The 11,889-nt window shown below is 31.9% G+C and overlaps 1 protein-coding gene and 4 non-coding genes across 5 annotated transcripts in view; all 5 read left to right on the top strand.

The window, feature by feature from the left end:
* Window positions 1-5,652: 5,652 nt before the first annotated feature.
* Window positions 5,653-5,734, top strand: trnas-gcu (transfer RNA serine (anticodon GCU)). The gene has a single exon. It is a non-coding gene; the product is annotated as a tRNA-Ser (tRNA).
* A 2,170-nt stretch (window positions 5,735-7,904) lies between these two features.
* trnas-gcu (transfer RNA serine (anticodon GCU)) lies at window positions 7,905-7,986 on the top strand. Its single transcript has one exon. It is a non-coding gene; the product is annotated as a tRNA-Ser (tRNA).
* A 968-nt stretch (window positions 7,987-8,954) lies between these two features.
* On the top strand, window positions 8,955-9,036 carry trnas-gcu (transfer RNA serine (anticodon GCU)). The gene has a single exon. It is a non-coding gene; the product is annotated as a tRNA-Ser (tRNA).
* Window positions 9,037-9,716: 680 nt separating this feature from the next.
* On the top strand, window positions 9,717-9,798 carry trnas-gcu (transfer RNA serine (anticodon GCU)). The gene has a single exon. It is a non-coding gene; the product is annotated as a tRNA-Ser (tRNA).
* Window positions 9,799-10,585: 787 nt separating this feature from the next.
* The window catches only part of ajm1 (apical junction component 1 homolog), an 11,998-nt gene continuing 10,694 nt past the window's right edge, over window positions 10,586-11,889 (top strand). The window contains exon 1 of the mRNA XM_032511936.1: window positions 10,586-10,754. The gene's annotated coding sequence lies outside the window, so the exon portion shown is untranslated. The remainder of the gene's footprint in view (window positions 10,755-11,889) is intronic.

Below are 11,889 nucleotides of genomic sequence, written 5' to 3'. Positions count from 1 at the left end.
AACAAGTGAAAAAAGACATAGTATAGTATGTCAAAAAGTGAAAAAAGACTTCGAGCATAGTATGTCAAAAAGGGATAAAAAGGACATGAAGACCAAAAAGATGTAAATAGTATGTCAAAAAGTGATAAAAAGGATCATAGAATAGTATGTCAAAAAAGTAGTAAAATGCACAGATCATAGTCAAAAAAGTGACAAGACGAGTATAGTAATGTCAAAAAGTTAAACAAGAAATAGCAGTTATGTCAAAAAGTGATAAAAAAACATAGGATGTATGTCAAAAAAGTGATAAAAAAACATAGTATAGTATGTCAAAAAAGTGATCAAAAAAAGACATTAGTATAGTATGTCAAAAAAGTGATAAAAAGAGCATAGTATAAATGTCAAAAAAAAGTGAAAAAGACAGTATACTATGTAAAAAAGTGAAAAAAGACATAGTATAGTATGTCCAAAAAGTTATAAAAAGACATAGATAATCATGGTCAACAAAAGTAGAAAAAGACATAGTACCAGGATGTCAAAAAACTTGAAAAATCTGGTTATGTACATGGTTGGAAGAGAGGTGGCCGAGTGGTTAAGGCGATGACTGCTAATCCATTGTGCTCTGCACGCGTGGGTCAAATCCATCCTCATCGCTAGGGGTTATAATGCAGCTAAAAATCAATACATGGCTGACTGCTTCAAACATCTCTTTAGAACAAACGTATCCAGAGAAATAGCTCTTATTATTTTAAGTATAGTAGCTTGAAAGTATCATATCATAGTATGGTCTAAAATTGTTTAAAAAAATGAAAAACAAGCCGTAGTATAGTATGTCGAAAAAAAGATTTAAAAAAGTAAAAGTATAGTATAATATTTCAAAAAGTGAAAAAGAAGACATAGTATAGTATGTCAAAAAGTGATAAACAATGAACATAAGATATAGTATCGTCAAACCGATAGTTGTCAAAAAAGGACTAGTATAGTATGTCAATCAAAATAGATCAAAGTGATAAACAGAATGAAATGACAAAAAGAGATAGAATAGTATGTCAAAAAGTGATAAAAAGACATAGAATAGTATGTTCAAAAAGTGATACAACAGACATATCATGTCAAAAAAGTGAAAAGACTAGTATAGTATGTCAAAAAGTTATAAACAAGACATAGCTAGTATGTCAAAAAGGATAAAAAAGACATAGTTATAGTATGTCAAAAAAGTGATAAAAAAGGACATAGTATAGTAGGTCAAAAAGTGTATAAAAAGACATAGTATAGTATGTCAAAAAGTGCTAAAAAGAATAGTAAATATGTCAAAAAAGTGTAAAAAGACATATAATGATGTCAAAAAAGTGATAAAAAGACCTAGTATATCATGCAAAAAAGTTATAAAAAAGACAGAATATCAGTCAAAAAAAGTAAAACAGACATAGTACAGTAGTAAAAAACTTGAAAAATCTGGTATAGTACCATGTTTGATAAGAGTGAGGTGGCGAGTGGTTAAGGCGATGGACTGCTAATCCATTGGCTCTGCACGCGTGGGTTCAAATCCCATCCTCATCGATCTATGTGGGTTATAATGCAGCTATTAATAATCATAACATGGCTGACTGCCTTCAACATCTCTTAGAAACAACGTCATCCATGAGAAATGAGCTTTATATTATTTAAGTATAGTAGCTTGAAAGTATCATATCATAGTATGTCTAAAATGTTTAAAAAATGACTAAAACAGCGTAGTATAGTATGTCGAAAAAAGATTTAAAAAAGTAAAAGTTCATAGATTAATTTTCAAAAAAGTGAAAAAAGACATAGTATAGTGTGTCTAAAGTGATAAAAAGATAGTATGATTCGAAAGTGATAAAAAAGACATAGTATAGTGTGTCAAAAAAGTGTTATAAAAGACATAGAATATCATGTCAAAAAAGTTATAAAAAGACATAGAATATCATGTCAAAAAAGTGACAAAGAGACGTAGAATAGTATGTCAAAAAGTGATAAAAAAGACATAGTATAGTATGTCTAAAAAAGTTATAAAAAGACATAGTATAGTATGTCGAAAAAGAGAAAAAAAGACATTATAGTGTGTCAAAAATAGTATAGTATAGTATGTCAAAATAGTTATAAAAAAGACATAGTATAGTGTGTCAAAAAAGTGATAAAAAGACATGGAATATCATGTCAAAAAAGTGACAAAAAGACGTAGAACAGTATGTCAAAAAGTGAAAAAAAGACATAGTATCGTATTCAAAAAAGTGATAAAAAAAACATAGTATAATATGTCAAAAAGTTATAAAAAGACATAGTATAGTGTGTCAAACAAGTGAAAAAAGACTTAGCATAGTATGTCAAAAGTGACAAAAAGACATAGTATGATATGTCAAAAAGTGATAAAAAAGACATAGTATAGTATGTCAAAAAGTGACAAAAAGACGTAGAATAGTATGTCAAAAAGTGATAAAAAAGACATAGTATAGTATGTCAAAAAAGTTATAAAAGACATAGAATATCATGTCAAAACAAGTGACAAAAGAGATAGACCTAGTATGTTCAAAAGGATAAAAAAGAACTGTCTTATGTCTAAAACGTGATAAAAAACATAGGATAGTATGTCAACAACGTGATAAAAAGACATAGATATCATGTCAAAAAGTGATAAAAAAGACATAGAATATCATGTCAAAAAAAGTGACAAAAAGACGTAGTATAGTATGTCAAAAAGTGATAAACAAAGACATAGCATAGTTGTCTAAAAAGTTATAAAAAAAAAATGTATAAAGTCAAAAAGTGAAAAAAGACATAGTATAGTATGTCAAAAAAGTGAAAAAAAGACAAAATCATAGTCAGCATGTCCAAAAAACTTGAAAATATGGTAAATAAGTGTTTTGGAAGATGAGGTGGACGAGTGGGTAGGCGATGGAGCTAATCCATTGTGCTTGCAGCGTGGTTCAAATCCATCCTCATCGATCTATGTTGGGGTATAATGCAAACTATTAATAATCAATAACATGGCTGACTGCCTTCAAAAATCTCACTTAGAAACACGTCATCCATGAGAAATGAGCTTTTATATTATTTTAAGTATAGTAGCTTGAAAGTAATCATATCATAGTATGTCTAAAATTGTTTTAAAAAATGACTAAAACACGCCGTAGTATAGTATGTCGAAAAAAAGATTTAAAAAAGTAAAAGTCATAGTATAATATTTCAAAAAAGTGAAAAAAGACATAGTATAGTGTGTCTTAAAGTGATAAAAAAGACATAGTATAGTATGTCGAAAAAGTGATAAAAAAGACATATGTAGTTTGTCAAAAAAGTGATAAAAAAGACATAGTATAATATGTCAAAAAAGTTATAAAAAGACATAGAATATCATGTCAAAAAAGTGACAAAGAGACGTAGAATAGTATGTCAAAAAGTGATAAAAAGACATAGTACTAGTATGTCGAAAAAGAGAAAAAAGACTAGCATAGTATCAAAAGTGATAAAAAAAGACCGATATAATGTCAAAAAAGTGACAAGGGTCAAATCCCATCCTCATCGATTAGTTGGGTTATAATGCAAACTATTTACTAATCAACTAACATGGCTGACTGCCTTCAAACTCTCTTAGAAAACTCATCCATGAGAAATGAGCTTTATAATTTTAAGTATAGTAGCTTGAAAGTAATCATATCATAGTATGTCTAAAATGTTAAAAAAATGACTAAAACACGCCGTAGTAGGTATGTCGAAAAAAGATTTAAAAAGTAAAAGTAATAGTAAATATTTCAAAAAAGTGAAAAAAGAATATAGTATAGTATGTCAAAAAGTGATAAAAAAGACATAGTATAGTGTGTCAAAAGTGAAAAAAGACTTAGCATAGTATGTCAAAAAGTGATAAAAAAGACATGAAATGACAAAAAGATTTAGAATAGTATGTCAAAAAGTGATAAAAAAGACAGAATATCATGTCAAAAAAGTGACAAAGACGTAGTATAGTATGTCAAAAAAGTTATAAACAAGACATAGCATAGTATGTCAAAAAAGTGATAAAAAAGACATAGTATAGTATGTCAAAAAAGTGATAAAAAAGACATAGTATAGTATGTCAAAAAAGTGATAAAAAAGACATAGTATAGTATGTCAAAAAAGTGATAAAAAGACATAGTATAATATGTCAAAAAAGTGAAAAAAGACATAGTATAGTATGTCAAAAAAGTTATAAAAAAGACAGAATATCATGTCAAAAAAGTGAAAAAAGGAATGAGTGACGTATGTCAAAAACTTGAAAAATCTGGTATAGTACATGTTTGGAAGATGAGGTGGCCGAGTGGTTAAGGCGATGGACTGCTAACCATTGTGCTCTGCACGCGGGGGTCAAATCCATCCTCATCGATCTATGTTGGGTTATAATGCGAGTATTAAAACAAAACATGGCTGACTGCTTCAAAACATCTCTCTGAAAACAACGTCATCCATGAGAAATGAGCTTTTATATTATTTTAAGTATAGTAGCTTGAAAGTAATCATATCTAGTATGTCTAAAATTGTTAAAAAAATGACTAAACACGCGTAGTATAGTATGTCGAAAAAAAGATTTAAAAAAGTAAAAAGTATAGTATATAATATTTAAAAAAGTGAAAAAAGCATAGGATAGTGTGTCTTAAAGTGATAAAAAAAGACATAGTATAGTATGTCGAAAGTGATAAAAAGACATAGTTAGGTGTAAAAAAGTTATAAAAGAACTAGAATATCATGTCAAAAAAGGACAAAGAGACGTAGAATAGTATGTCAAAAAGTGATAAAAAAGACATAGTTAGTAGTGGCAAAAAGTATAAAAGACATAGTATAGTAGCGAAAAAAAAAAAAAGAGCAAAAAAGACTTAGTGTGTCAAAAATAGTATAGTATAGTATGTCAAAATAGTTATAAAAAAGACAATAGTATAGTGTGTCAAAAAAGTGATAAAAAGACAGGAATCATGTCAAAAAAAGTGACAAAAGACGTAGAACAGTATGTCAAAAAGTGGAAAAAAAACATAGTATCGTATTCAAAAAAGTGATAAAAAAACATAGTATATATGTCCAAAAGTATAAAAAGACATGTATAGTGTGTAAACAAGTGAAAAAGATCTAGATAGTATGTCAAAAGTGACAAAAAGACATAGTATGATTGTCAAAAAGTGATAAAAAAGACATAGTATAGTATGTCAAAAAGTGACAAAAAGACGTAGAATAGTATGTCAAAAAGTGATAAAAAAGACATAGTATAGTATGTCAAAAAAGTTAAAAAGACACTATAGTGTGTCAAAAAAGTGATAAAAAGACATAGAATATATGTCAAAAAAGTGACAAAAAGACATAGCATAGTATGTCAAAAAGTGATAAAAAAGACATAGTATAGTATGTCTAAAAAAGTGATAAAAAGACATAGTATAGTATGTCAAAAAAGTGATAAAAAGACATAGAATATCATGTCAAAAAGTGATAAAAAAGACATAGAATATCATGTCAAAAAAAGTGACAAAAAGACGTAGTATAGTATGTCAAAAAGTGATAAACAAGACATAGCATAGTATGTCTAAAAAAGTTATAAAAAAAACATAGTATAATATGTCAAAAAAGTGAAAAAAAAGACAAAATCATAGTACAGCATGTCAAAAAACTTGAAAAACATGGTATAATACATGTTTGGAAGATGAGGTGGCCGAGTGGTTAAGGCGATGGACTGCTAATCCATTGTGCTCTGCACGCGTGGGTTCAAATCCCATCCTCATCGATCTATGTTGGGTTATAATGCAACTATTAATAATCAATAACATGGCTGACTGCCTTCACAACACTCTTAGAACAACGTCATCCCTGAGAAATGAGCTTTTATATTATTTTAAGTAGTAGCTTGAAGAATTATTCATAGTATGTCTAAAATTGTTAAAAAATGACTAAAACCCGCGTAGTATAGTATGTCGAAAAAAAGATTTAAAAAAGTAAAAGTCATGGTATAATATTTCAAAAAAGTGAAAAAGACTGTATAGTAGTGTCAAAAAGGATAAACAAGACATGTATAGTATGTCAAACAAGTGAAAAAGACTTAGCATAGTATGTCAAAAAGTGATAAACAAGACATGAAATGACAAAAAGATGTAGTATAGTATGTCAAAAAAGTGATAAAAAGACTAGAATAGTATGTCAAAAAGTGATAAAAAAGCAGAATATATGTCAAAAAGTGAAAGAAGTAGTATAGTATGTCAAAAAAGTGATAAAAAGAACAGTATAGTTGTCAAAAAAGTGATAAAAAGACATAGTATAGTATGTCAAAAAGTGATAAAAAAGACATAGTATGTATGTCAAAAAGTGAAAAAGACATAGGAAATATGTCAAAAAAGTGAAAAAAAGACATAGTATAGTATGTCAAAAAAGTTATAAAAAGACATAGTATAGATGTCAAAAAGTTATAAAAAAGACATGATATCTGTCAAAAAGTGAAAAAGCATAGTACCGTATGTCAAAAACTTGAAAAATCTGGTATAGGACATGTTGGAAAATGAGGGGGCCGAGTGGTTAAGGCGATGGACTGCTACCATTGTGCTCTGCACGGTGGGTTCAATCCCATCCTCATCGATCTATGTTGGGTATAATGCAACTTATTAATAATCAAACATGGTGACTGCCTTCAAACATTCTCTTAGAAACAACGTCATCCATGAGAATGAGCTTATATATTTAAGTATAGTAGCTTGAAAGTATCCTATCATAGTATGTCTAAAATTGTTTTAAAAAATGACTAAAAACAGCCGCGGAAGTATGAGAAAAAAAGATTTAAAAAAGTTAAAAGTCATGTTAATATTCAAAAAGTGAAAAAAGACATAGTATAGTGGTCTAAAGTGATAAAAAGACATAGTATGTATGTCAAAAGTGATAAAAAAGACATAATTGTAGTTGTCAAAAAGTGATAAAAAGACATAGTATAATTATGTCAAAAAGTTATAAAAAGACAGAGATATCATGTCAAAAAAGTGAAAAGAGAGTAGAATAGTATGTCAAAAAGTGATAAAAAAGACATAGTATAGTATGTCGAAAAAGAGAAAAAAGACTTAGCATAGTATGTCAAAAAGTGATAAAAAAGACAGAATATCATGTCAAAAAAGTGACAAGTGGGTTCAAATCCCATCCTCATCGATCTATGTTGGGTTATAATGCAACTATTAATAATCAATAACATGGCTGACTGCCTTCAAACATCTCTCTTAGAAACAACGTCATCCATGAGAAATGAGCTTTCATATTATTTTAAGTATAGTAGCTTGAAAGTAATCATATCATAGTATGTCTAAAATTGTTTAAAAAAATGACTAAAACACGCCGTAGTATAGTATGTCGAAAAAAAGATTTAAAAAAGTAAAAGTCATAGTATAATATTTCAAAAAAGTGAAAAAAGACATAGTATAGTATGTCAAAAAGTGATAAAAAAGACATAGTATAGTGTGTCAAACAAGTGAAAAAAGACTTAGCATAGTATGTCAAAAAGTGATAAAAAAGACATGAAATGAAAAAGACATAGAATAGTATGTCAAAAAGTGATAAAAAGACAGAATATCATGTCAAAAAAGTGACAAAAAGACGTAGTATAGTATGTCAAAAAAGTGAAAACAAAGACATAGGCATAGTATGTCAAAAAGTGATAAAAAAGACATAGTATAGTATGTCAAAAAAGTGATAAAAAAGACATAGTATAGTATGTCAAAAAAGTGATAAAAAAGACATAGTATAGTATGTCAAAAAAGTGAGAAAAAAGACATAGTATAATATGTCAAAAAAGTGAAAAAAGACACAGTATAGTATGTCAAAAAAGTTATAAAAAAGACAGAATATCATGTCAAAAAAGTGAAAAAAGACATAGTACAGTATGTCAAAAAACTTGAAAAATCTGGTATAGTACATGTTTGGAAGATGAGGTGGCCGAGTGGTTAAGGCGATGGACTGCTAATCCATTGTGCTCTGCACGCGTGGGTTCAAATCCCATCCTCATCGATCTATGTTGGGTTATAATGCAGCTATTAATAATCAATAACATGGCTGACTGCCTTCAAACATCTCACTTAGAAACAACGTCATCCATGAGAAATGAGCTTTTATATTATTTTAAGTATAGTAGCTTGAAAGTAATCATATCATAGTATGTCTAAAATTGTTTAAAAAAATGACTAAAACACGCCGTAGTATAGTATGTCGAAAAAAAGATTTAAAAAAGTAAAAGTCATGGTATAATATTTCAAAAAAGTGAAAAAAGACTTAGTATAGTGTGTCTTAAAGTGATAAAAAGGACATAGTATAGTATGTCGAAAAAGTGATAAAAAAGACATAGTATAGTGTGTCAAAAAAGTGACAAAAAGACGTAGAATAGTATGTCAAAAGTGACAAAAAGACATAGTATAGTATGTCAAAAAGTGACAAAAAGACGTAGAATAGTATGTCAAAAAGTGACAAAAAGACGTAGAATAGTGTGTCAAACAAGTGAAAAAAGACTTAGTATAGTATGTCAAAAAGTGATAAAAAAGACATGAAATATCATGTCAAAAAAGTGACAAAAAGACGTAGAATAGTATTTCAAAAAAGTGATAAAAAGACATAATACAGTATGTCAAAAAGTGATAAAAAACTAAGATAGCTATGTCAAAAATAGTAAAAAATACATGAATATCATGTCAAAAAGTGATAAAAAAATAGCATAATATGTCAAAAAGTTATAAAAAGACATAGTATATTGTGTCAAACAAGTGAAAAAAGACATAGTATAGTATGTCAAAAAGTGATAAAAAAGACATGAAATATCATGTCAAAAAAGTGACAAAAAGACGTAGTATAGTATGTCAAAAAGTGAAAAAAAAGACATAATACAGTATGTCAAAAAGTGATAAAAAATACATAGAATATCATGTCAAAAAAGTGATAAAAAGACATAATATAATGTGTCAAAATGGTATAGTACATGTTTGGAAGATGAGGTGGCCGAGTGGTTAAGGCGATGGACTGCTAATCCATTGTGCTCTGCACGCGTGGGTTCAAATCCCATCCTCATCGATCTATGTTGGGTTATAATGCAACTATTAATAATCAATAACATGGCTGACTGCCTTCAAACATCTCTCTTAGAAACAACGTCATCCATGAGAAATGAGCTTTTATATTATTTTAAGTATAGTAGCTTGAAAGTAATCATATCATAGTATGTCTAAAATTGTTTAAAAAATGACTAAAACACGCGTAGTATAGTATGTCGAAAAAAGATTTAAAAAGTAAAAGTCATGTATAATATTTCAAAAAGTGAAAAAAGACATAGTATAGTATGTCAAAAAGTGATAAAAAAGACATGAAATATCATGTCAAAAAAGTGACAAAAAGACGTAGATAGTATTCAAAAAGTGTAAAGACGTAGTATGTATGTCAAAAAGTTATAAAAAGACATATTAAGTGTCAAAGTTATAAAAAGACATATTATAGTGTCAAAAAGTTAAAAAGACATTTATGTATGTCAAAAAAGTGATCAAAAACATAGTATAGTGTGTCAGAAAAGTGAGAAAAAGATAAGTAGTTGTCAAAAAAGTTATAAAATAATGTTATAGCGAAAGAAAGAGTAAAAAAGACATAGTATAAAATGTCAAATCAGTGATAAAAGTCATATTGTAGTGTATAGTATAGAAACGTAATTGAATAATGGAACAAATATGTAAATTGTGAAAATCTGGTATAACATGTTTGAAGATGAGGTGGCCGAGTGGTTAAGGCGATGGACTGCTAATCCATTGTGCTCTGCACGCGTGGGTTCAAATCCCATCCTCATCGATCTATGTTGGGTTATAATGCAACTATTAATAATCAATAACATGGCTGACTGCCTTCAAACATCTCTCTTAGAAACATTGTTGTAAGATTCTCACTGACAGATTACTTTTTTGCAATGAACTAATATCATAGTATGTCTAGAATTGTTATAAAAATGACAAAAACAAGCCGTAGTATAGTATGTCGAAAAGAAGATTTGAATAAGTAAAAGTCATAGTATAGTATGTCAAAAAATTGAAAAAAGACATAGTATAGTGTGTCAAAAAAGGAAAAAAGACATAGTATATAGTAACAGAAACTTGTTTTTTGATCGCAGTGAGAGAAATATGCTCTCAAACGTTCTTTGTTTTTGCTTGGATTATAAAGAAACAAAAATAACTCCATATCAATAAACTACACATGTCTGATGCTCCTTTTCCAGTGAGATCGACCCCCCCCCCCCGCTGCAGAAGATGCACGTGCACATAAAGCTGCAGAAGCTTTTCAGGGCTGGATTCACCATGCTAGGCCAAGCTTCCCTAACAGTGTGTGTGTGTGTGTGTGTGTGTGTGTGTGTGTGTGTGTGTGTTGAAACTGTAATCACCAACAATATGTGGCTTGAAACACTAGCAGCCCTGATGGGGGCGCTGAGGGCGGGGCCACTTATAGTGCCACGATATGTAAAATGAACGCGCACTACAGATTTCCTTATGGAAATATGTTCGTCACAGGCAAACAGATGGAGGAGGACGGAGGCTCCTCGGTGCTGCAGGCGTGATGGAGAGAGGGGGGGGGGGGCGGTGGGTTGTGGTTACGGTGGGTGTTGCAGCGGGGCTGCGCAGAAATCAGGCACCGATGTAGCGTCAGGGAGGAGGGCTGCACATGTCCGATGTCGTCATCGGGAGCCACTATCGCCCGCCGCGGAGCCTCCTGACGGGACCATGGACGAGCCCAGGCTGCCCGTCCGGACTCATGCGGTAAGACTGATGCGTGCTACCGTGTACCAGTCTGCAGGGACACCCACATTTCCGCCGGAGGCTAGGGTCTGCATGTCTGCTTCCTCTCCCGTCGCCGCGATGGGCGCAGACACCGAGCTCCGCATCTCTGTCCGCGTCTGTACAGGGGCAGTTAGTGGAGCATTAGGGGGGTGCACGGGGTTGGTCCTGCTCACTGCGGTCCGCTTCGTGGACTATAATGTGTTCCCATCGTCGAACACTGACATCATCCTCATCAGGATCCAGGATCCAGGATCCAGGATTCAGCCTCTGGCAGCAGCACATACTGCGCAGTGTTTGTTAGCTCAGCGCGGCATTGCGACGTTTGTCCGGCCGGGATGTTCTGCCCTGAGACCCAGGTCCATTTGGTTTGTAGGAAGACCTCAGGCCCTCGGCCCTGCACGGGTGCAGTGGCACGGAGGACCTGGTCTAGTCACGAGACTACCGGCGGAATAGCATAGCCAGATGTTAGCCTACTGAGGCCATAGTAGTGTGTGTGTGTGTGTGTGTGTGTGTGTGTGTGTGTGTGTGTGTATAGGGATAGGTGATGTATCCAGCTGCAGCAGGGAAGTTACAGTTGTTATGTCAAACCATAGCTTTGGTACAATTTTAAGAACTTCTTGAGTGTATCTGCCCCTGGTGACATTTTTATAATATAATGAGGGAAATATAGGCCTACTAAAACATGCATGTGGTATTTTAGTAGCTTATAAAAGAATGTAGCTTGGTACAGCCTGCAGGAGGTGGCCGTATGTCTCTGAAGACAGACAGTGTCGGGGTGAGGAAACTGCAGCAGAACGCCTGCACACAAACACGTCAGCTAGGCAATTTTATTCCTCCGCTTTCCTAAAGTTCATTTTCATTTTTAATTTCACTTGAAATATGTTTTAAACAAGACTAACAATGCAGACCAACTGAAGGTGGTGCCATGGTTTTGAAAGTAAAAAACTGTGAACTTCAAAGCTCCATAAAGACTCGGTGAAAGGACAGGAAGCTGTGGACATATGTCTGTGGAGAAGAACTCCATTATTGTAGTTTCTGGGATCACCCTTTATATGGCATCCAGTACACACAAAATGAAGTGCTGCTTGGAACAAGGTCACACACTCAAACGGGC

Source organism: Etheostoma spectabile, unplaced genomic scaffold (assembly GCF_008692095.1).
Source record: "Etheostoma spectabile isolate EspeVRDwgs_2016 unplaced genomic scaffold, UIUC_Espe_1.0 scaffold546, whole genome shotgun sequence".
Classification (NCBI taxonomy): Eukaryota; Metazoa; Chordata; class Actinopteri; order Perciformes; family Percidae; genus Etheostoma; species Etheostoma spectabile.
This window is presented reverse-complemented; position numbering and strand designations above follow the sequence as displayed.